This window comes from Notolepis coatsorum (assembly GCF_963971535.1).
Source record: "Notolepis coatsorum genome assembly, chromosome: 18".
NCBI lineage: Eukaryota > Metazoa > Chordata > Actinopteri > Aulopiformes > Paralepididae > Notolepis > Notolepis coatsorum.
In genome coordinates this window covers 11,872,749-11,899,171 of record NC_140182.1, presented here as the reverse complement: position 1 = coordinate 11,899,171, position 26,423 = coordinate 11,872,749, and the positions used below count along the sequence as shown (strand labels likewise).

The window sequence follows — 26,423 nt, the reverse complement described above, 5'->3', positions numbered from 1 at the left end:
GTGTCACTAAAGAGCCACAAGCCTCTAAAGAGTTTCACTAAAGAGCCACAAGCCTCTAAAGAGTTTCACTAAAGAGCCACAAGCCTCTAAAGAGTGTCACTAAAGAGCCACAAGCCTCTAAAGAGTTTCACTAAAGAGCCACAAGCCTCTAAAGAGTGTCACTAAAGAGCCACAAGCCTCTAAAGAGTTTCACTAAAGAGCCACAAGCCTCTAAAGAGTGTCACTAAAGAGCCACAAGCCTCTAAAGAGTGTCACTAAAGAGCCACAAGCCTCTAAAGAGTTTCACTAAAGAGCCACAAGCCTCTAAAGAGTTTCACTAAAAAGCCACAAGCCTCTAAAAAGTGTCACTAAAGAGCCACAAGCCTCTAAAGAGTTTCACTAAAGAGCCACAAGCCTCTAAAGAGTGTCACTAAAGAGCCACAAACCCTAAAGAGTGTCACTAAAGAGCCACAAGCCTCTAAAGAGTTTCACTAAAGAGCCACACGCCTCTAAAGAGTTTAACTAAAGAGCCACAAGCCTCTAAAGAGTTTCACTAAAGAGCCACAACAAGCCTCTAAAGAGTTTAACTAAAGAGCCACAAGCCTCTAAAGAGTTTCACTAAAGAGCCACAACAAGCCTCTAAAGAGTTTAACTAAAGAGCCACAAGCCTCTAAAGAGTGTCACTAAAGAGCCACAAGCCTCTAAAAAGTGTCACTAAAGAGACACAAGCCTCTAAAGAGTTTCACTAAAGAGCCACAAGCCTCTAAAGAGTGTCACTAAAGAGCCACAAGCCTCTAAAGAGTTTCACTAAAGAGCCACAACAAGCCTCTAAAGAGTTTAACTAAAGAGCCACAAGCCTCTAAAGAGTTTCACTAAAGAGCCACAAGCCTCTAAAGAGTGTCACTAAAGAGCCACAAGCCTCTAAAGAGTTTCACTAAAGAGCCACAAGCCTCTAAAGAGTGTCACTAAAGAGCCACAAGCCTCTAAAGAGTTTCACTAAAGAGCCACAACAAGCCTCTAAAGAGTTTCACTAAAGAGCCACAAGCCTCTAAAGAGTTTCACTAAAGAGCCACAACAAGCCTCTAAAGAGTTTCACTAAAGAGCCACAACAAGCCTCTAAAGAGTTTCACTAAAGAGCCACAAGCCTCTAAAGAGTTTCACTAAAGAGCCACAAGCCTCTAAAGAGTTTCACTAAAGAGCCACAAGCCTCTAAAGAGTTTCACTAAAGAGCCACAAGCCTCTAAAGAGTGTCACTAAAGAGCCACAAGCCTCTAAAGAGTGTCACTAAAGAGCCACAAGCCTCTAAAGAGTGTCACTAAAGAGCCACAAGCCTCTAAAGAGTTTCACTAAAGAGCCACAAGCCTCTAAAGAGTTTCACTAAAGAGCCACAAGCCTCTAAAGAGTTTCACTAAAGAGCCACAAGCCTCTAAAGAGTTTCACTAAAGAGCCACAAGCCTCTAAAGAGGTTCACTAAAGAGCCACAAGCCTCTAAAGAGTTTCACTAAAGAGCCACAAGCCTCTAAAGAGTTTCACTAAAGAGCCACAAGCCTCTAAAGAGTTTCACTAAAGAGCCACAAGCCTCTAAAGAGGTTCACTAAAGAGCCACAAGCCTCTAAAGAGTTTCACTAAAGAGCCACAAGCCTCTAAAGAGTGTCACTAAAGAGCCACAAGCCTCTAAAGAGTGTCACTAAAGAGCCACAAGCCTCTAAAGAGTGTCACTAAAGAGCCACAAGCCTCTAAAGAGTGTCACTAAAGAGCCACAAGCCTCTAAAGAGTTTCACTAAAGAGCCACAAGCCTCTAAAGAGTGTCACTAAAGAGCCACAAGCCTCTAAAGAGTTTCACTAAAGAGCCACAAGCCTCTAAACTAAAGAGTGTCACTAAAGAGCCACAAGCCTCTAAAGAGTTTCACTAAAGAGCCACAAGCCTCTAAAGAGTTTCACTAAAGAGCCACAAGCCTCTAAACTAAAGAGTTTCACTAAAGAGCCACAAGCCTCTAAAGAGTTTCACTAAAGAGCCACAAGCCTCTAAAGAGTTTCACTAAAGAGCCACAAGCCTCTAAACTAAAGAGTGTCACTAAAGAGCCACAAGCCTCTAAAGAGTTTCACTAAAGAGCCACAAGCCTCTAAAGAGTTTCACTAAAGAGCCACAAGCCTCTAAACTAAAGAGTGTCACTAAAGAGCCACAAGCCTCTAAAGAGTTTCACTAAAGAGCCACAAGCCTCTAAAGAGTGTCACTAAAGAGCCACAAGCCTCTAAAGAGTGTCACTAAAGAGCCACAAGCCTCTAAACTAAAGAGTGTCACTAAAGAGCCACAAGCCTCTAAAGAGTTTCACTAAAGAGCCACAAGCCTCTAAAGAGTGTCACTAAAGAGCCACAAGCCTCTAAACTAAAGAGTTTAACTAAAGAGCCACAAGCCTCTAAAGAGTGTCACTAAAGAGCCACAAGCCTCTAAAGAGTGTCACTAAAGAGCCACAAGCCTCTAAAGAGTTTCACTAAAGAGCCACAAGCCTCTAAAGAGTTTAACTAAAGAGCCACAAGCCTCTAAAGAGTGTCACTAAAGAGCCACAAGCCTCTAAAGAGTTTAACTAAAGAGCCACAAGCCTCTAAAGAGTTTCACTAAAGAGCCACAAGCCTCTAAAGAGTGTCACTAAAGAGCCACAAGCCTCTAAAGAGGTTAACTAAAGAGCCACACGCCTCTAAAGAGTGTCACTAAAGAGCCACAAACCTCTAAAGAGTGTCACTAAAGAGCCACAAGCCTCTAAAGAGTTTCACTAAAGAGCCACAGGCCTCTAAAGAGTTTCACTAAAGAGCCACAGGCCTCTAAAGAGTTTAACTAAAGAGCCACAAGCAGATTAACTTTGTTGTTCCGCTCTGTGAGGTCACTGCACAGTTCTCATCTCTCTCTCTCGCCCACCTCATGTTTACCCAGGGAGGGAGAGACCAGCGCCAGCATACCTGCCCCTGGGAGATAAACACAGCTAGTCTGTGGAGCGTGTGCGTGTGTGCGTGTGTACGTGTGTGTGTGTACATGACGTGTGTGTGTACAAGCTTACGGACCTTCAGGTGACTCATTACATGACCAGGTAAACTCTGGTTTCTAACAGAGGAGAAGTGTTCTCTTAGGTGTGATAAGAGAGATTAATCACGTGTGTGTGTGTGTGTGTGTGTGTGTGTGTGTGTGTGTGTGTGTGTGTGTGTGTGTGTGTGTGTGTGTGTTCAAACGCTACAAGAGCCCAGGATGCATGTTGAAACAACATGTGAAACAATCTAGCAAGTTAATCTGACAATAAGGGCTTTGTGTTAAACATACGCGCGCACACACACGCGCACACGCACACACACACACACACACACACTAGATTAATGTCTTCCCAGATCCAGTACTCGCATGAGTTACTAAAGTAGTGCTCGGGCAATTGTTTAGGGAAATCTATTTTTAGAACGCATCTTAATAAAGCAGCAGCAATAACCAGATATTGCACAGTCACACACACACACACACACACACGCAGATTTTTATTATGTCTCACTCTGTGAGACATCAATAGTCTATGAACGCTACACAAAGTGAGCGATATGTTGTTGCCGCAATTTGGAAATGCACAAACATGAACCGTTGTTTTTATCGTTTGAACGCCAAGCTAGCTAGACAGTAGACACACACACACACACACACACACACACACACACACACACACACACACACACACACACACACACACACACACACACACACACACACACACACACACACACACACACACACACACACACACACACACACACACACACACACACACACACACACACACACACACACACTCTAGTGTCGGTGTATCGGTGTGTCGGTGTATCGTGTCCAACACTACGAGGCGTGGCGTTCAGCCGGAGGAGTCCTGAAGTGTGGCGGAGGTCGTGGTCGTGGTGGTTGTGGCGACGTGTGGATCTCACACACTCAGGGGGGCAGGAGGAGGCTGCAGCTCCAGGCAGGATTTATCGTGTTATATAGGGACGGTGTCGGCCATGATGTCAGGCATGACTCTCTCTCTCTCTCTCTGCGTCCAACTCATTAAGTTGAGGACGAGTAACGATCATGGTTATCGGAGTGGAGGTGGATGGGGGTGGGGGGTGGTGGAGGGGGCAGATGAGTAAAGAAAAGGTGGGGGCCGGGGCCGGGGGAGGGGGGGGGATTTATGATGCGATTCCTTGTATCCTAGAAGAACCTTACGGGAACAGGGCTGTATATCAGCCTGCGAGACCCCCCTGGCCCTCCTGCCCCCCCCCCCCCCCCCCCCCCCCCTCCACTTCTCCTAACTCATCACTGAGGTACTTTCCCCGAGAACACACACACACACACACACACAGGCACACACACACACAGGCACACACACACACAGGCACACACACACACAGAAAAATACAATAAACAAAATACAAACAGGCAAGGGACATAAACAATGCAAATGCATGCATTCAAAATAATTATTCACAGACCTTTCAGTCACACAGCACCACCACATTTACAATTACATTGGTATGCAACGGAATTAGACACACACACACACACACACACACACGGACGCGCACGCACACACACACAAATACACAAACACCATGGGTGAACACTGGCCAGGCTGCTGCTGTTGAACCCACATCAGAGAGATGAGTCTACCCCCTGGGAACCAGAGAGCGAGGAGGAGGAGGAGGAGGAGGAGGGGGAGGAAGAGGAGGGGGAGGAAGATGAAGGCAGTGTGGGAGTGGGAGAGCGGGAGGAGGGGTGGGGGGAGGAGGGGTGGGGACGCAACAACAACAGCCAGGACAGACAGACAGACAGACGGACGGACGGAGACAGACACACAAACACCGCAGGAGAAATGATGTCCAAGAATAAAAACTGTCAAGAAACTGTTCCTGGCGGCGGAGGCGAGACGCTGAGAAGAAACCAGTGGAGTCTCAGCAGAACCTCTCAGCAGAACCTCTCAGCAGAACCTCTCAGAACCTCTCAGCAGAACCTCTCAGCAGAACCTCTCAGAACCTCTCAGCAGAACCTCTCAGTAGAACCTCTCAGCAGAACCTCTCAGTAGAACCTCTCAGCAGAACCTCTCAGTAGAACCTCTCAGCAGAACCTCTCAGTAGAACCTCTCAGCAGAACCTCTCAGAACCTTTCAGAACCTCTCAGTAGAACCTCTCAGCAGAACCTCTCAGCAGAACGTCTCAGAACCTCTCAGCAGAACCTCTCAGAACCTCTCAGCAGAACCTCTCAGAACCTCTCAGCAGAACCTCTCAGAACCTCTCAGCAGAACCTCTCAGCAGAACCTCTCAGCAGAACACAAGGATTTCACACAAGTAGGATTAGCGAGTTATAACCCGACATAACTATAACAGATTCACGTGTCTTGACGTCCACACAGCGACGGTGGAGGCGACCATGCAAGGTGCCGACCTGACCGTCCAGAGCAGTCAGGGGGCTACAGCTACAGTAAGTGCCTTGCTCAAGGACACTCCGATGAGTGGAGCAGGAATCGAACCCGGCGGGAACCTTCCGATTACCACCCAGACGACCGCTCTACCTCCTGAGCCACACTGTCGGCCCCGATATGTACGTGTATGCTTCAGTCCGTACGTATTGATATTGTGGACAAAATATCAGAAGGTATTCGATGACGTGTTTGGAAAGTTACCTGGCTGGCTGCTCGGTGATGTAATCCTGCTTGGTGACACCCCCCCCCCCCCCCCTCCACCCCCCCCCCCCCTGATGTTGACGTTGGCGTGAGCAGCAGCAACACAAACAGCTGAACCTCATCACACAGGAGGACAGTAAGGCGACACTGAGAACAAAGCTTATCTGTTCATCTTCACGGCTGAGAGACTCCGTACCATCACACACTGTGGGAGACATGCTGGTGGCAGTGCACACACACACACACACACACACACACACACAGTGACACACACACACACACACACACACAGTGACACACACACACACACACACACACACACACACACACACACACACACACACACACACACACACACACACACACACACACACACACACACACACACACACACACACACACACACACACACACACACACACACACACACACACACACACACACACACACACACACACACACACACACACACACACACACATTATGTAAAAGTACTTCACCCATGAAAGACTGTTCTCCTAAGCACAGGTTGTGTGTGTTTTCAGTGTACAAATTTGTTCAGTAGAATGTCCACAGTGTGTGCGTTGTGTGTGTGTGTGTGTGTGTGTGTGTGTGTGTTGCATGTGTGTGTGTGTGTGTGTGTGTGTGTGTGTGTGTGAGTGTGTGTGTGTGTGTTGCATGTGTGTGTGTGTGTGTGTGTGTGTGTGTGTGTGTGTGTGTGTGTGTGTTGCATGTGTGTGTGTGTGTGCGTGTGTGTGTGTTGCGTGTGTGCGCTGGAAGCCGATAGCTAGAGGGGGTGATGAAGCTCGACTCCGTTTCATTCTCTATGTTTAAACATAAATATCTGCGGCTCGAGAGACGGACGGGTCGAACTGCCCCTCAGGACGGAGGACCTGGCCGTCAGGAACACCTGCTTCCCCCGGCCGGAGATTTATTACCGTACAGCCCATCCCACACCCCCGGAGGCAGACATCTTGTCCCCCGGGCCGGCGTCTTGACCCCCCCCCCCCCCCCCCCCCCCACAGCCCCTTGGCTGAGTGTTATTTACTGCCCAGAGGATGGCCCTGTCAGAGACACAAAGCTCAGAGAGTCAACACGAACCTAGCTGGTTGTTGGACGTGGCTGGGAGCTAGGTTACCCCCCTGACACGCTCACAAACTAGGGAAGCACCGATCCGATATTGATATCGGATATCGGCCACGATGTCACTAAAATAGCTGGATCGGGTATCGGTAAAAAATATATATATATATCGGATTTTTATTATTTTTCTCTTTTTTTTTATAATAATAAATCAAATAATAAATAACAATTCAGTACATTTATATCTATGTGTTAATTTGTTACATTTAGTTTCACTAAGTTAGGAAAGTAATGTTTTAAGTCAAGCCTGATGTTAAAATAATGATCCCGGTCTCTTCCACACAGTGAGGCATACAGTTTATTAAGAACAATGGGTATTTACATTTACATTTACATTTAGTCATCTAGCTGACGCTTTTATCCAAAGCGACTTACAAGTTCTGTACGACAAGTCATCAGGAAGGGCACAACTCTATCAGCTGAGTAACAATGTTCATCAAAGTGTTGCGTGCTACAGTGTAGGTTAGTTTATTAGGACAAGTGCAAGTGCAGTGTAAGGTTAGTTAGGGTTAGATTTTTTATTATTTTCTTTCAGATAATGCCTGGTATCGGATCGGTACTCGGTATCGGCCGATACCCAAAGCCAGGTATCGATATCGGGACTGAAAAAGTCGGATCGGTGCATCCCTAGCTGGTTGGACGTGGGAGCTAGTTTACCCCTCTGACTAGTGATGCACGATATATCGGCCACCGATATAATATCGGCCGATATGGCAGTTTTTTTACACATCTGTATTGGTCCGATATCAAGATAGGGCCGATATAAAAAAAATTAATATAAAATTATATATTTTTTTTATCTTTTATTTTTATATGTTTTGGTCTTAAATAGTTTCAAAATATCAGTCATTTCTGAAAATAAGTTACAAAAGTAAAAAAAATCTATAAATGCGTTTTGGAAAATAGCTCTTTATTTGATTATCATAAAAAAAGTTTTTTCTATACAGAGATATCGACATCGGTAAATATTGGTATCGGCCAGAACAGCAATATTAATATCGGTTATCGGTATCGGCCACAATTTTCACATCGGTGCATCACTACCTCTGACGCACAATTGGAGGGGGGCTCCCCACCCTCCAGAACATTTACAACAAGCGGTGCAGGGGCAAGGCTAAGAGAATCATTAAGGACTCCAGTCACCCGAACAACTGCCTCTATGAACTGCTGCGGTCAGGCAAGCGATACCGGAGTCTCAAGGCGAGCACAGAAAGACTCAGAAGAAGCTTCTATCCCCAGGCCATCAGGCTGCTCAACGAACAATGAACACTACACAACAACAACCACCAAACGCACATAGCACACACATCCACACGCACACACTCACTTTAAACAAACACACTGTAGCACCCACTCCCCACACTTTATAGCACACACTCACTTTAAACAAACACACTGTAGCACCCACTCCCCACACTTTATATTTATTGATAAAGGATTGCACTACAACTCGTACACCTTACTGTAAATTGTACCTAAATTGTACCTCATCCCATTTCTGCTTTGCACTATATAGTATTGTATATTAGTACACTGCATAGTATTGTATATTATATGGTAACTCAGTTACGTCTATTCTGCATCGAACATTGTACATATGTCTATACTGAACACTGTGACCTCATTTTCTACTTCTAATTTACATGCTATACTATGTTATTGATACTTATCTTGTCTAGCACAGTCTCTGGAGCGTAACAGTAAGAAGCATTTTGTAAAAAAAAGTATTCTGTACTTCTGTATGACAACTATTAAAGAAACTTGACACACTCACGAACCTAGCTGGTTGGACGTGGGAGCTAGGTTAGCCCTCTGACACGCTCACAAACACACTGTCTCACACAAACACACATAGTTTTTGTGTGACGCCCACACGCACACAACCATATTGGGTCAGTGAGGTCAAGAGACTGCCACTCAAAGAAGTCCATTTGGAACAGGTCAAGCGGTGAGTTTAAGGGCGTGACACTCGTGACAGAGTCCAGAGCAGCACTGAGGTCCACTCAGAGGGGGTCAAACTGACCAACACACACACACACACACACACTCACACTCGCACACGCACACACACTATGGAACATATCCCGAGGTGAGTTAACTGCAGAAAGATATGATTCACTATGGAACATATCCTGAGGTGAACTGAACTGCAGAAAGATATGATTCACTATGGAACATATCCCGAGGTTAGGGTTAGAGCTGAACTGCAGAAAGATATGATTAGACTGCAGAAGGTTTAATCTCACCTCTGGTCCGGAGGTGGAGGCTGGAGGTGTAGAGAGAGACAGAGAGCGATTTAGGCCAAAGAAAAACTAAACTCGAGCTAAACTCAGCGCTCAATTCAACCCAAACCTGCCCTTCAGAAAACCTCTCCGTGGGTGGCTACGTGGCGTAGTGGGCAAGGCGCTCACCATGAAATCTGGAGACGCTGGGCTCGGCTGTTCGAGCCCAGCGCTCCACATTTGCTTTCAGTTTAGCTGGTCGTCCGTACTAATACACATTGGCCGTATTAGGGGGTGGGAAACTGATGGGTGGGGATCGGGCGTTGTGGACAGCGACTCCTACAGGTCGGTTGGTGCGCCTGCGCAGTGGAATCAGGAAGTGTCGGGGGCAGCGTGAGCCTCCCACGCGTTACTCCTCGCCACTGAGAGATCGAGCTGCGCAGGTGAAAAGATGCGACTGCTGTTACCTCAAGTACCGGAGGGGACTTGTGCTATGTATGACTTAGTCCACATTGCAGCCGGCTTGTGGGAGGCAAGAAACAGCGTTCGTGACAGGGGAGGATTGAATTGGACGATACGAAATTGGGATGGGAGAAAATATATAGAAAAATGGGAGAAAAAGTGGATTAAAAAAAAAAAGAAAACCTCTCCGTTACAATCTCCTGAGCAGGTCAGCCACAGAGTCTGGCACTTTGAAACACGTTTTGACATTTTGAATTTTAACTTGCTTTGTTTTTCTCTACCAGGGACTTGTCACATTGTCAGTAGTCTGACGCACGGGACATTGCAAGGTGCCGACCTGCTCATCGGGAGCAGTTAGGGGTTAAGTGTCTTGCTCAAGGACACATCGACACGCTGCCTGGGAGGAGCGGGAATCAAACCGGGAACCTCCGGATTACCAGACGACTGCTCTACCTCCCGAGCCACTGTCGCCCCCGTGTTGTCCCTGTCCCCCCTGGCCGTTTGTTCCTGTCCCTGTGACATTTCTCCCCAATCCTCTTTAGCAAGGTGCATTGTGGGGCTTAGCGCCACCCTGGTTGATTGTGATCGGTACAGAATAATACCAGAGCCCCCCCCCCCCACTCCCTCCATCAGTACAGAATAATAACAGGTTCAACTGTACCAGGCTGCACTGTGCCAACCCAGAGCACTCTCGCCACGACCCCCCCCCCCCACCACTTCCTAGGGAAAGGTTTCCACATTTTCCAGGTGTCCCAGGGTTTCAAAGACAAACGCAAACAACGCCAACCTGTAATATATAAGCCCTTTTATGAAGGACAAACGTAGAATCTCTTTGCTCACAGCAACACAACGTGTATCCAGTGAGGAACAGAAAACAACTAAAATTCTAACCGTCGGAAGAAAAAATCTCTTCCCAGGACGACACCTCGTACCCCACGACGACACCTCGTACTAATGCGCATCAGCGAGCGCCGTTTCCCCCGAAGCAAACACTACGACGACTGGAAGTGAATACTGACCTGAAAAGATAGGCCCCAGAAGAGCCAGGGGAGGGGGGGAGAGCCAGACGGAGACAGGCCTTCTCCTACCCAGGTGCTCCACAAACCTCCTCCCCTCGTTCCAGTAATTATAGCTTCCCCTCTGACAAGCTACCCCGGGGCGGTGTTTATCTTCCTGCCCGACATGACAGGTGAGGTGGTGGGAGCTGGGGGGAGGCAGCAGGGCACGCTGCCAGGTCCCGCTCTGGTTCAGAACCGTTCACATTTACAAACATTTACATTTTAGCCGAACGCCTTGATCCAAAGCCACTTACAAAGTTCTGTACGCGACACATGTCAGTAGGGAGGGTAGAACTCTTTCAGCTGAGTAACAATGTTCATCAAACAGTGCTGAAAGTTGGGCGCTGCCGTGTTGAGTGGATAGTAGTAGAGACATATTATTAGTACAGTAGGAAGAGTGCATGATAGTATAAGACAGTAAGAAGGTTAGTTGGTTTTTTTCAACGAGGTTTGCCTCATTTACGGTCACGTCGAGTGTACATACAGAGATAAGGAGAAACTCTGTGTTTCAGAGATAAGAAACACACAAAAAGAGACAAAGAGCAAGGATAACAAATCAATTAAAACACGTACAACTTGATTGACAAAGGTTTTAAACTCTGCAACAGAGGGGAGAAACTCAAGCTTTAAGGGCTGTTAAGAGTTCATTCCATGAGCTAGAGGGGCATCATAGCCAAACGCAGATTTACCCTGTTCCGAGCAAACTGGACCTTAAGGACCAGCCAGTTACTAGAACGGGTTCCATAGGTTCCAGAATTCCATTCCAATAATGATGTAGTATAAGGAGGTAGCTTACCAATAATGATGTAGTATAAGGAGGTAGCTTACCAATAATGATGTAGTATAAGGAGGTAGCTTACCAATAATGATGTAATATAAGGAGGTAGCTTACCAATAATGATGTAGTATAAGGAGGTAGCTTACCAATAATGATGTAGTATAAGGAGGTAGCTTACCAATAATGATGTAGTATAAGGAGGTAGCTTACCAATAATGATGTAGTATAAGGAGGTAGCTTACCAATAATGATGTAGTATAAGGAGGTAGCTTACCAATAATGATGTAGTATAAGGAGGTAGCTTACCAATAATGATGTAGTATAAGGAGGTAGCTTACCAATAATGATGTAGTATAAGGAGGTAGCTTACCAATAAGGGCCTTAAAAATGAACAAATACCAGTGTTTGTTGCGCCTCTCCATCAGAGAGGACCAACTCATAAAGGACACAGTGATGAGTGTCGTATCTGTCATTAGTGATGAATCTGAGGGCAGAGTGACAGACAAGAGTCCAAGGATTTAAGGGTTGCCCATAAATTACACATCACCCCCTGGAAACACGGACAGTAAGGGAGCAACTCTCAGACTAACAATAATACAGTGTCGCTCAGACCCGAAGCACGACCAGGACCAAGTGTCACAGTCTGGATCACAGTACAGTATATCTCTCACAGCACACCAACACGTACTCTGACCCCAGGTCAGCTTTAGTCTGAGGTTAATTAGCGAAAGGAGTGGATGTGATTTGATGATGGATAGAAATCAAAGAGGGGTGTGAAAAGGAGGGTGTGTGTGTGTGTGTGTGTGTGTGTGTGTGTGTGTGTGTGTGTGTGTGTGTGTGTGTCACAATCAATCTTTTATAACTGCTGCAGTGTGCTTTCAATATCTCCACAAGCCTGGGGGGGGGGGGGGGGGGTTATGTGTTTGGTGGCGTCTGTCTGTCTGTCTGTCTGTGAGTGAGCTATCCGTCTGTCTGTCTGTCTGTCTGTCTGTCTGTCTGTCTGTCTGTCTGTCTGTCTGTCTGTCTGTCTGTCTGTCTGTCTGTCTGTCTGTCTGTCTGTCTGTCTGTCTGTCTGTCTATATGTCTGTCTGTCTGTCTGTCTGTCTGTCTGTCTGTCTGTCTGTCTGTCTGTCAGTGCGTGATCTTGTCAAATATGAACACGGGTCCGGTGGGTGCCCTCTTTGTAACTTGAGCCCCTGCCCCCCAAATTGTCTGTGCACGCCCCTGCCGACCGAACACTATAATTTACTATAATGTTACTTGTGTTACACGACAGCGGCGAGTCGGATCAAAGAAAAGAAGAACCATTTATGGCCGAAAACTTTTTGTGACAGATGAACAGATAAATCCAGTGAATGGTATTGTTGTGACAAGGCTGGTCGTCATACCTTGTGCACCGAAAGGCTTTAAAACACAACGAGAAGCATTCCTCACACACACACACACACACACACACACACACACACACACACACACACACACAAACTCACTCACACACACACAAACTCACTCACACACAAACTCACACACACACACACACACACACACACACACACACACACACACACACACACAGGGAGTAGGTGAGTGGGAGCCTAGTTAAAGCCGTGATAAATGGTAGCCTGTTAAACTCCCGTTCCTCTTTACACGCCATCTATTACTGGTGGTGACATTATCTTACCTACAGTAAGTGAAGCCAAGTTCACTGTGTAACACACAGAGATAGCACACACACACACACACACACACACAGACACAGATAGCACATTCACACACAGATAACACACTCACACACACACACACAGAGAGAGCACACAAACACACAAGACAGCCCCATGATGAGGCATGGCCCCTACGGTCAACTAAGAAATAAAGTCCGGACGAGAGGAGCTACTAATCAATGTCTCTGATTGGCTAACGAGCGCTGCCTGCTAATCGGCACAGGGGGCCAGTTCATCTGACATAGGCCCTGGCTGCCTGCTAATCGGCACAGGGGGCCAACTCATCCGACATAGGCCTCTGCTCGCTGGGAAGAGGTTCACCGGGACGGCTAGCGGTGCATAGCGATGAGCTGAGGCGTTTAAACGAGCTTCACGTGGCTCCGAGCGAGCGGTGAGAGAGAGCAGGGGAGGGGGGGGGGGGCCTGAACCCTGGACGTGCCCTCTCCATAAATTAATCTTTAATCCTGCTGCACACGGGCGGAGAGGTGCTGTGTGACGGTGAGGCCTGCATGGGGAGGAGATAGCGTGCCCCTTATCGGACTGTTTCTCACACACGGAGCGCTGCACACACTAAAGACAAAACACACTTAGAAACTCTCACAACAGCCTGAGAGCTGCGACACACTAAAGACTAGAGCTGTACCCAATGTAATTTTTTTTTATTTTTTATACACATTCGAAGCTTCTATAGACGTTTTCGAATTAAGCTTTGGAATGTCTGTCGTCATATTTTATAAAGAAAACTATAATAATAAAAAGATATTTATTAAAAGATATCCTCAAACAAAATCCTCAATTTGAATAAAGTGATTAATCTGATTAAATTAGTTTTTTTTTCTTTTTATTAAATCAAACTTTCTTTAATGAATATAACTCGTCAGTTTCGTCAACATAAATAATCCAATAAGGGCACGGTTGGTACGAAAGTGATGGTGACGTCTCGATGGAGCGCCGAGCGGATGCAGCTACATCATTTATGATAAATGTTTTATTTGAATTTTTATGACGAGTCATATACTATAATAGTATAATACTATAATATTAGTGTAGCCTAATCTTTATCTGCAACTGTGAAGAAAAACCCCATTGGTTTAAACAGAATGAATAGACACATAATCTTTTTTTTATTATAAATAAGATTATTAAATTAAATAAATTAAAAATATATATATATTCTAATGTTTGATTTAGATATTAATACTACAACTCTGATTAGCACCATTACATTTGCACTACTGCTTTATTCCACCTCAAATAGTTTTAAAGCTTTATTCTGCCCAACGGTGTAATGGTGTGTGTAATAGAACGATGGTGTAACAGGAACCAGTAGCTAGCTACTGTAAATGTAACTACTATGTCAACAAAACATACCAACACACCTGACATTAGCTAACCACACACACCAGCCTGGAAGCCAGCAAAAACGATACAGCCTTCACAGTGTAATCACTCTAATCACTTTAATTACCTGTACGTTCTGTTGCACTTTACTGTTACATTTGCACTCTGATTGGATGCCAGACTTCCTTTTGTTGTACTGTACTTGTGCTGCATGATGACAATACATTTGAATCTAAACAAATCTAATCTGTTGCCAGCGTTGTCAGAATGGTTGTTCAAACGACGCCCTCACAGCGAGTGACACATTAACCTTCAGACTTTCTCCCCGCCCCCCCCCGCCCCCCGTCCCGTCCCGAACGCCGGTTTCCATGGCAACGTTATCAAACATTCTACGTCAGCCACTTTATTAAGGGGTATGGGGCATGACGACCGCTCTAGCGGTTCTAGGTCTATGAGCAACACACTAGAGAAGTAATGCAAACTCTCCCAGTGAGGCGTCACTCCGACAGGTCTGTGTCCCGTTAGGCAGCGTAGACGTATATCAAGTAGAGAGGGTCAACGGGGACATTTAAACAGACTCTGTACATACCAACGCACCCGTGTGCGCACACCCACACACACACACATTCTGACGTGCACACCTGGGTAGCTACACAAAGACTTGGTTCATAATCCTAGATAATTGCTTCCCAAACATACATGCTTGGAACACAGGAGGACCCAGAACACCTGACTGTAGGAACCTTAAACACACACACACACACACACACACACACACACACACACACACACACACACACACACACACACACACACACACACACACACACACACACACACACACACACACACACACACACACACACACACACACACACACACACACACACACACACACACACACACACACACACACCACACACACACACACACACTCTCTCTCTCTCTTAAGAGAACCCTAGCTGTCACTCACCGGTTGTGGAAATGTTTCTCCTCTCTTCAGTGTCCTTTTCTCTCTCTACCTCTCCTTTTTCTCCCTCTCTCTCTCTCTCTCCCCCTGTCAGGTAAATCCTCTCTCCGGACTGAGCGGCAGAGACAGTGAACGCTGAGGTCCAGCGGAGGGCAGACCAGTCAGACGTGGTAGCGGGAGATTAAAGGGGGGCTGTCGCTTCTCTCTCCCTCTCTCTCTCTCTCCTTCTGTGTCTCTCGCTCTCCCACTTGCTCGCTCGCTCGCTGCCTCAGGAATGCAGCTCTCCTGGGTGTCCTTCCCACAGCAAAGATCTGAGAGCTCTCTCTCTCTCTCTACCCCTCCTCCTCCTCTCACACAAAAACACACCCTCCCAGTTTCTTTCACTCTTTTCTTTTTCTTCTCTCTCCTTGACAGACCAGACACCTCCCCCTTTTCCAGGTAGTCTCTCTCTCTCTTCCTTCCCCTCTCTCTCTCTCTTCCTTCCTCGCTCTCGCTCTCTCTCTCTCTCTCTCCCTCTTCCTTCCTCTCTCTCTCGACAAGGGACCTGTAACCTGAGGCTACAGACTCTGGTCACATGAACAGCTGATTATGTAAATAGTCTCTCAGGTGATCGTCGCTTCCTGGAATGAGGTCATATAGTCCAGCAGAGCAGGTGTAATGAGTGAGTGAGTTTGAATGAGTTTGAGTGAGAGTGAGTGAGTGAATGTGTGTTTGTTTGAGTGTGTGTGTGAGTGTGTGTGAGTGTGTTTGAATGGCTGCATTTTTATATAGCGCTTTTATCCAAAGCGCTTTACAATTTGTTCCTCACCTTCACCCATTCACTCACACACCGATGGCAGAGGCGACCATGCAAGGTGCCAACCTGCACATCGGGAGCAATTAGGGGTTAAGTGTCTTGCTCAAGGACACTTCGACACAGCTGCAACCGGGAGGAGCGGGAATCGAACTGGGAACCTCCGGATTACCAGACGACTGCTCTACCTCCTGAGCCACTGTCGCCCACTGTTTGAGTGAGTGTTTGAGTGTGTGTGTGTGTGAGTGAGTGAGTGTGTGTGTCTGTGTATGAGTGAGTGAGTGAGTGAGTGTGTGTGTGTGTGTGTATGCGTGAGTGAGTGAGTGAGTGAGTGAGTGAGTGAGTGAGTGAGTGAGTGAGTGAGTGAGTGAGTGAGTGAGTGAGTGAGTGAGTGAGTGAGTGAGTGAGTGAGTGAGTGAGTGAGTGAGTGAGTGAGTGAGTGAGTGAGTGAGTGAGTGAGTGAGTGAGTGAGTGAGTGAGTGAGTGAGTGTGTGTGTGTGTGTGTGTGTGTGTGTGTGTGTGTGTGTGTGTGTGTGTGAGAGAGTGTGTGTGGGTGTGTGTGGGTGGATCAACACACTGGGGAACACAGAACACAGGGTGACGTCAGAGCGACTCCCTTCAGAAAGCAACACGTCTCGCAACAGAGACACATTGAGACGAGGCTTCATTTGTAAAACAAAGTGAGAGGGTTCATTGTGAGCAACAACTCGACCTTCAGACACGTAACAATGTTGCTATTTGGCCCAAACTGTGTCCCCTTCTGAGTCTCCAGCCCACGCCATGTCCTCTACGAGACACACACGCTAGGGTTGGGTACCTTTCACATTTTAACCGATACCGGTACCTGTGAATCGATACCGGTACCCAACGGTACATTTTTTCGGTACTTTAGTCTCCAAAAATGTAATCTACCTACCTGAGTAAAAAAAAAAATCAAAACTTCAAATCATTTATTATCATTATTATTTATTTAGAACAATTTGTTAATATATATACTGTATATAATATATGATATTGCAGCGAGCGTTGTCTGCATCTAGCTTTGTAAAGTGTAAAAACACTTGCGACCGTTTTCGGCTTGCCATCGCCCCGACTGCTTTGTTGTTGAATCAAGTAAAATCCTAGGTAAGCGTGTATTGTCCGCGTGAATGTTGACGTGAACGTGCGGCACACTTTTGCGGTAAACGAAACGTTGACGTCATCGGACAAAAAAATATATAATAATAATAAATAATTCATAATTTTTTTTTCGGTACCGAAATGTGGCACGGGCGGATCTCACGTGAATCGGTACTCGGTAGTACCGACGTGATTCGGTCGGTACCCTTAATTGGGTTCGGTACCACTACCCACCCATCCCTAACACACACAACATGTCCTCTACGAGACACACAACTCATCATAACATGTTACCACACTCTGACGCAAACCCACAGCACTTGGTGTCAAAATATGACATGATTCACTGCCTACAACTGCCCTACACTGTAATCATAATAATCACAACTACCTACCTCATACTATATTCTACCCATATAACTCTGTATGATAGCATGTACATTACTGCTGTTGTATATATTGTACATATATACACATTTACTGCATATATCAATATCCATATCTGTCTGAATATACCTGCATTATAATCCTTCTATATACCTACTTATACACCTGCATATAATCTAAATAACTCTGTATGATAGCATGTACACAATAATGCTGGATATACCATATATATATATTTTTTTTTTTATTCTTACCGTATGTGTGTATATATATATATATATATATATATATATATATATATATATATATATATATATATATATATAATATATTCTGTCTTTACATACCTGTAGATAACCCTTGTTACATATCTGTAGACTAGATACTATATATCTGTACATAATATCCCTTACCTACTACTATCCCTTACTAGTAGTTACGCTGCTGGCCAGTATGACTTACTACCATAGTGTCTTTAAACCTGTATCACAGTACATATTAATACTCTGTACGTACGTACACGTACGGTACACGTACGGTACACGTACGTACACGTACATACACGTACATACACGTACATACACGTACACACACACACACACACACACACACACCTGATTAGCACTATTACCCATTAGTACTAATTTATATATTTTATACCCAGTTTAATCACCTGTATATTGTATATTACTATTGCACTTTACTGTTACAGTTGCACTCTGTCTGGTTGGATGCCAGACCTCTTTTTGTTGTACTGTACTTGTGCTGCATGATGACAATACATTTGAATATAATCTAATGTAAACCTGTCAAAGTGGCTTTGTTGAACTGACTGAATGATCAGCCACAGACAATATTGACATGAATGCGGTTGGTCCCTCTTGTGCATAATGACAATACATTTGAATCTAATCTAATCTTAATTGATTGATTTATTGATTGAAAATTGTATTAACAGATTGCAGAATGGGTACAATACAGTACAGCTCAATACACACAATTGTTAAGGGGATGCAGACCAGAGAAACACGTTTGTCATGACATTTATGACATACACAACATACAGATATACAGTACAGTACTGTTACATCCAGACATTTATGACATACATACAAGATATACAAATTTACAGTACTGTAAAATAAAAGACAATATATACATAAAACATACATAAAAGAAAATATATACATTAGAGGGGAAGGCAACTGTACATTGGGTGGGTGGGTGGGGCGGGGGTTTGGACATTTACCGGGGCCAGTTTCGAATTGCAGCCTCCCGCAGGTGCTCTTTGAGAGCGGTTTTGAAGAAGGGTAGGAATTCACATTATTTTTACAGCTTTGGGTAGGGCGTTCCACATTGTTGTGGCATAATTGCTAAACGTGTTTAGTCCCTTGTTTGAGCCGAATCTGGGTTGAACATGATTTGTGGAACTCCCTCTGGTGTTGTGGTCGTGGAATTCACTGACCTTTGGGAAGTATTTCGACATGTACATGGGTATCCTTGTGGTGTAGTGTATCTTGTAGACCAGGCCCATTGCAAGTTGCTGTACACTAATCTAATGTAAATAACAGTGTGATGTTATGTAACACAACTGTCGTGGTGCTTTTTTATTCAAAAAGGTATACAAATGTGATCCCAAAATCATTATATAACACTACTGCAGAACACACGGATCTCTTTTACGATCTCTATATATTGCTGATGATGATTATTTATAGTCGTTACCTGCTGGTTCCTCGTGCTTTAAATACAATATGAATCCACCAATTAAATGACACATCATTCATAAGATTAAAATGTTTCAACGCTTCAACGTGGTCATTTCAGGACACAAAAGCACACGCACACACACGCACACGCACACACACAGGGAGTGAGAGGCTGCTCAGTAGAGCTGAAGCCTGTTCTCCATTAACACCCCCCCCCTCCCTCCCTCCCCCCCCCCCCCCCCTGAACACCGGTACCCGATACCAAGCAGAACCTGTTCTGCCCAAACAGCCTTTGAGTATGTAGCCCTACTTGACACTATAGAGAGACCGGCCAAATGCAGGTCAATATTGTCTGTGTGGCTGATCATTCAGTCAGTTCAACAAAGCCACTTTGACAGGAAAGATTAGATTAGATTCAAATGTATTGTCATTATACAGTACAAGTACAGTACAACAAAAAGAGGTCTGGCATCCAACCAGACAGAGTGTAAAATGTAATAGTAAAGTGCAATAGTAATGTACAGGTGATTAAACTGGGTATAAAATATATACATTAGTACTACTGAGTAATAGTGCTAATCAGATGTATGTACAGGGTTGTTGTAGTATTAATATGTACATGTGATACAGGTATAAAGACACTATGGTAGTAAAGTTGTAAGTCATACTGTCCAGCAGCGTAACTAGTAGGAGTAGGTAAGGGATATGTACAGATATACTGTAGATATAGTATCTACAGATATGTAACAAGGATTATATGCAGGTACAGTATGTACAGACAGATGTGGATATATATATATATATATTATACGGTAAACAACAACATTCACGTTTCCACAGCAGACACGCTCGTCATGTTGCAACACGATGCACAAAATGAAATAAAACTAAACAACACATCTCAAAGCTGACAGAAAACACCACACCACCACTTTATTCTAAATGGATCTGATCAGGCTAATACATCATGTGACGCAGACAACTGTGAATTCATCAAGCGAGCTCATTTGTCTCTGGTTAACATACTGTAACGCCATTAGAGGCATGTTTTCTAAAGGTCAGCGGTTCAGTTCCATTCAGTCACTTGATTGTCCCAGAGGGGAAGCTGGAGTCTGGAGCACAAGATATACAGAAGTACAGAGCATTTCTCCTAGACATACAATAATACAGAACATAATGACGCCTAGGGCTGTACCGAATGACATTTTTTAACATTCGAAACTTCTATTGAAGTACCGTAATCTTTTTTTTTTTTTTAACAAAATCCTCAATTCGAATAAAGTGATTAATCTGATTAAATTAGTTTTTTCTTTATCAAATGAACTTACTTTAATGAATATAACATCAGTCTCGTCAACATAAATAATCCAATAAGGGCACGGTTGGTACGAAAGTGATGGTGACGTCTTGATGGAGCGCCGAGCGCCAAGCGGATGCAGATAGGCTACATCATTTGTGATAAATGTTTTATTTACATTTTTATGACGAGTCATATACTATAATAGTATAATACTATAATATTAGTGTAGCCTAATCTTTATCTGCAACGGTGAAGAAAAACCCCAATGGTTTAAACAGAATGAATAGACACATAAGAAATATATATATAAGGGCGGCTAAGTGGCGCAGTGGGCAAGGCGCTCGCCACTAACACAGGAGATGCTGGGCTCGAGCCCAGCTCTCGGCGTTGCTTCCGGCTTGGCTGGTCGTTCATACTAATACAATTGGCAGTATTAGGGGGTGGGAAAGCCGGTGGGTGGGGATCGGACGTTGTGGACAGCGACTCCTACAGGTCGGTTGGTGCGCCTGTACAGCAGAATCAGGAAGCAACGGGGGCAGCGTGAGCCTCCCACGCGTTACTCCTCGCCGCTGAGAGATCACGCTGTACAGGTGAAAAGATGCGACGGCTGCCTCCTCGTGTACCGGAGGGGACACGTGATGCAAGGCTTGGTCCACCAACCAGTGGGAGGCATGGTCTAACAACGTTCGAGACAGGGGAGGGTGGAATTGGATAATACGAAATTGGGATGGGAGAAAAATTGAAAATGGGGAGAAAAAGTTGACCAAAAATAAATAAAGTACAGAAAAAAGGTACCGTTGGGTACCGGTATCGATTCACAGGTACCGGTACCGTATCGGTTCAAATGTGAACGGTACCCATCCCTAATGATGACAATACATTTTAATAAAATCTTTGAGGAAGGCCCTCTGTTTTCTATCGAGCACATTCTTCAGGGGTTTAGTAACCCAGGGTGTAGGATACACTTTAATACGCTTCTGAGGAATGACAGTATCTTATGCAATATAACTACAGAAAGTGTCTGTGAGTTCATCAATATCCGAGGCGGAGTCCTTAAACACTGAAGAATCAGTCAGGGGAGCTTGGAGAAGGTCTATGAGGACCATAATACAAGTCCACACTGCTACTGAAACTATATATTAAAACATTACCACTGATACTGAAACTATATTAAAAACATTACCACACTGCTACCGAAGCTATAATATTAAAACATTTATACATGATGAATAAGAAAACGATGCAGCTAAGCATATGGTAATAGTTAAGTGCTTCAGTCTGCTGTGGTCAGCTCCTACCGTAAGCTTGCTGTACATCCTGCAACCAGGCAGTATTGTGTCGACATTTTACTTTATGAATAAAACAAAAGGATGACACAGCTTCTAGGCGGGACGAGCACGAGCATGTTGAATGGATCTCTCATGCTCAGCTTTAGGCTGATGAATCGAACACAATCCATTCTTATGCAATGACTTCTTGGGATTATCCATTAGCTTTTGTCAACCCTGTTCTTGTTGAATGTCTCCACTATTCTAACCCTTTCTCGCACCTTAACTCAATTTGGCACAAGGCTACAGTAGTAGTAGCTGATTGATTCCTCTGTATTTCAGAACCATTCTCACCCTCTCCCTCACATGTGTCCTCTGGGTTTTGTTCTGATGGGTAAGCAGGTCATGATGGTAACAGAGAAGCTCTCATTAAACGGTCAAGATCATACTTTGCAGTCGTCCCCCATATGGACCTTGACCCTCTCAACCATGACCCATGGTCAACCATTTCACTGCGACAATACAGAAGGTTTCACTACCACACTACAGACGGTTAACCCTTTCACAGCCACGCTACAGAAGGTTAACCCTTTCACAGCCACGCTACAGAACGTTAACCCTTTCACTACCACACTACAGATGGTTAACCGTCTGTAGTATGGTAATGAAAGGGTTAACCTTCTGTAGTGTGGTAGTGAAAGGGTTAAGGTAAAACAAATCTGTGAAGTGGTCCTTTAAAGGCCTGAAGAGTCATGTAAAGAGATGGGATGAAGGCGGTGAGGTCTGCAGACAGCACACGTCTCAAACTACACGCGCCGTTTCTCATTTCTCTTCTAAAATATTTAGACAAAAGACACAAATGATTTGTGGTTATTGAACCGATACCAAATCTTGCCGTGTGATATAGCGGTAATCAGTCACATTTTGCCCTTCAGCTTAGCTTACTTTGTATTCATGTCACTCCATACTGTTGTTCCGCATCCTTTCTTCCTCAGCTCGGTGGCAAAGAGTGCGTACTTTCACAGCTCTACTAAGGCACATATATTGTATGGAACCCACGCTCTCAAAATAGACTACTTTGCCGGATTAACCAAATTGATTAAATTTGATCAATTAAGTTGTGTAATTAATCAATCTGTGAGAATCACAGAAGACGCTCACCCTCGGTCGTCAGTCGGGGGATTCGAGTCAGGGGGGAGGGGGCTGCGTTTGTCAGACGGATCACTTGACCAAACCTCTGAAGTGAGAGGGAAGTGGAGCTGACTGGAAGCCCCCAGAGGTCCAGGTTGAAAAAGGAGAAGAGACCAAAGAGAAGTGACGTTGAGAGAGAGAGAGAGAGAGAGAGAGAGAGAGAGAGAGAGGAGAGAGAGAGAGAGAGAGAGAGAGGGAGAGGGAGAGGGAGAGGGAGAGGGAGAGGGAGAGGGAGAGGGAGAGGGAGAGGGAGAGAGAGAGAGGAGAGAGAGAGAGAGAGAGAGAGAGAGAGAGAGAGAGAGAGAGAGAGAGAGAGAGAGAGAGAGAGAGAGAGAGAGAGAGAGAAGTTGCCGAGTTGCTGTCACTCACTGGAACACTAGGGCCAATCAATCATCTGACTCACGTCACCAGGGCTGGGCGATTCGTCGCGTTTCAATTTCAATGATTTTGGATTCAACGATTATTGTGCCGCATGCCGTGTTGCTCTCATTTTGCCTTGTGTTGGAAACGCAGCGCACCCTTCCTTCACAGCGCCGCGCTCCGCCCCTCCTCCCCCCTCAAACCCAGACAGTAGCAGTAGCGTTTCTCCAGTTATTTTGAAACGTTGGTAACTTGTAGAAGACGACAGCAAGGCAGCCTTTAGTAACTTGTAGAAGATGACAGCAAGGCAGCCTTTGGTAACTTGTAGAAGATGACAGCAAGGCAGCCTTTGGTAACTTGTAGAAGATGACAGCAAGGCAGCCTTTGGTAACTTGTAGAAGATGACAGCAAGGCAGCCTTTGGTAACTTGTAGAAGATGACAGAAAGGCAGCCTTTGGTAACTTGTAGAAGATGACAGAACGGCAGCCTTTAGTAACTTGTAGAAGATGACAGAAAGGCAGTCTTTGGTAACTTGTAGAAGATGACAGAACGGCAGCATTTAGTAACTTGTAGAAGATGACAGAACGGCAGCATTTAGTAACTTGTAGAAGATGACAGAAAGGCAGCCTTTGGTAACTTGTAGAGGATGACAGAAAGGCAGCCTTTGGTAACTTGTAGAGGATGACAGAAAGGCAGCCTTTGGTAACTTGTAGAGCAGGGATCGGCAATAGGCGGCCCGCGGGCCAACATTGGCCCGCCAACAATAATTTCTGGCCCGTCAGATTATTTTGAGAATATGATATTTATTTGACGCACGGGAAATATTCACTCGGGACGCCAGGGTGTCTTTTATTGTGAAGCTGTATCTATCTACCGGCAGTCATCAAAAGCATGTCTGTCACTATAGCCAATTGAAATGCTAGAAATGGTCAGGTGGACTGGGAGAACCAATGGAATAGTCCCACCGGGCCCTGTGTCTCTTTCCCTAACGCACTTTCACTTCCGCGTTCGAGATGCGACTCGCGAGCGAGTTGAAGAAAACAAAACAAACATCTTTGGATAGCAACGGGGAAATATAACGCTTCTTTTAATAAACAGGAGCCATACTTAAAATACGGGTTTATCGCAACAGGTCGGTGATTCTTGCGTGCCGAGCCGACGTCCTCTCTGCATAATATGTGGCGACAACAACAACAACAACATTAACAACGAGGCAAGTTGGCAGATAAAGTAGCTGCATTCAACGCCAATCTGGAATTGGAGGGCGGCGAGTGGATATGACATGTTTCAAACATTAGCAGGGATTTTGGAGGACTTAACAACAAACAAGGAGGTACAATATGGTGAGTTTTCATGCATTCTGATCTGTTCATCACCCGCCGGCGCCGCGGTGATCTGCAACAGCTGAGAGCTGTTCATGAATGAATGGATGAGTGAGAACTTTGTTTGGCGGATTGCAGAGTGGGTGCAGTGCAGTGCGGCGCAGTGCACACGGTTGTTGGGGGGATGCAGACCAGAGAAAAACGTTTGTCTTTTTTCAATATCAGTATATTAAATTAGCCATTGTTTTTGATCCTGGCCCGCGAAGCAACGGCTTGGGGAAAATCTGGCCCGCCGCAAAACCTAATTGGCGATCCCTGTTGTAGAGGATGACAGAAAGGCAGTCTTTGGTAACTTGTAGAAGATGACAGAACGGCAGCCTTTGGTAACTTGTAGAAGATGACAGAAAGGCAGCCTTTGGTAACTTGTAGAGGATGACAGAAAGGCAGCCTTTGGTAACTTGTAGAAGATGACAGAAAGGCAGCCTTTAGTAACTTGTAGAGGATGACAGAAAGGCAGCCTTTGGTAACTTGTAGAAGATGACAGAAAGGCAGCATTTAGTAACTTGTAGAAGATGACAGAAAGGCAGTCTTTGGTAACTTGTAGAAGATGACAGAACGGCAGCCTTTAGTAACTTGTAGAAGATGACAGAAAGGCAGCCTTTAGTAACTTGTAGAAGATGACAGAACGGCAGCCTTTGGTAACTTGTAGAAGATGACAGAAAGGCAGTCTTTGGTAACTTGTAGAAGATGACAGAACGGCAGCCTTTAGTAACTTGTACAAGATGACAGAAAGGCAGTCTTTGGTAACTTGTAGAAGATGATGGAAAGGCAGTCTTTAGTAACTTGTAGAAGATGACAGAAAGGCAGTCTTTGGTAACTTGTAGAAGATGACGGAAAGGCAGTCTTTAGTAACTTGTAGAAGATGACAGAAAGGCAGTCTTTGGTAACTTGTAGAAGATGACGGAAAGGCAGTCTTTAGTAACTTGTAGAAGATGACACAAAGGCAGCTTTTAGTAACTTGTAGAAGATGACACAAAGGCAGAATTCGGTAACTTGTAGAAGATGACAGAAAGGCAGTCTTTAGTAACTTGTAGAAGATGACAGAAAGGCAGCTTTTAGTAACTTGTAGAAGATGACAGAAAGGCAGCTTTTAGTAACTTGTAGAAGATGACAGAAAGGCAGTCTTTGGTAACTTGTAGAAGATGAAAGATGGTGTTTCTCTCCTCTCCTTTGGAAAACTAGCGTTAGCTCAAAAGCACAGAACCGGACGACACAAGATACAAGAGATACAAGATACAAGAGTTTTTATTTGTCACGGCATACAGGTATACAGTGAAATGCGGGGGGTCTTGCCCGCAACGATGTGCATAATACAATAGTAATAATATATAATAAGAATCCAACCAATAAAGCGACATTGTGCAATAAACAAGTAAACAAAGTAGGGCATATCGGTATCTGTACATGAGTTATTTACAGAGCATGGTAGGACATGCTAGGTCCTGTGGTAGTGCAGGATGAGAACAAGTTGTTCCGCTAGCGATAACAATAACTTTTTTATTTTTCAAAATAAAAGAGCGTGTAGTCTAAAACAGGAAAGACGTTTATTTTGTACATTT

The 26,423-nt window shown here is 44.9% G+C and overlaps 1 protein-coding gene across 3 annotated transcripts in view; it reads right to left on the bottom strand.

The window, feature by feature from the left end:
- The window catches only part of rassf7a (Ras association domain family member 7a), a 102,029-nt gene that overhangs the window by 39,972 nt on the left and 35,634 nt on the right, over positions 1–26,423 (bottom strand). Inside the window, exon 1 of one of the 3 annotated variants that reach the window (XM_084335622.1) lies at positions 15,359–15,699. The exons of the other annotated variants lie outside the window; for them this stretch is intronic. The gene's annotated coding sequence lies outside the window, so the exon portion shown is untranslated. Of the gene's footprint in view, positions 1–15,358; positions 15,700–26,423 lie in introns of those variants that run through there. 3 annotated transcript variants of the gene reach the window in all.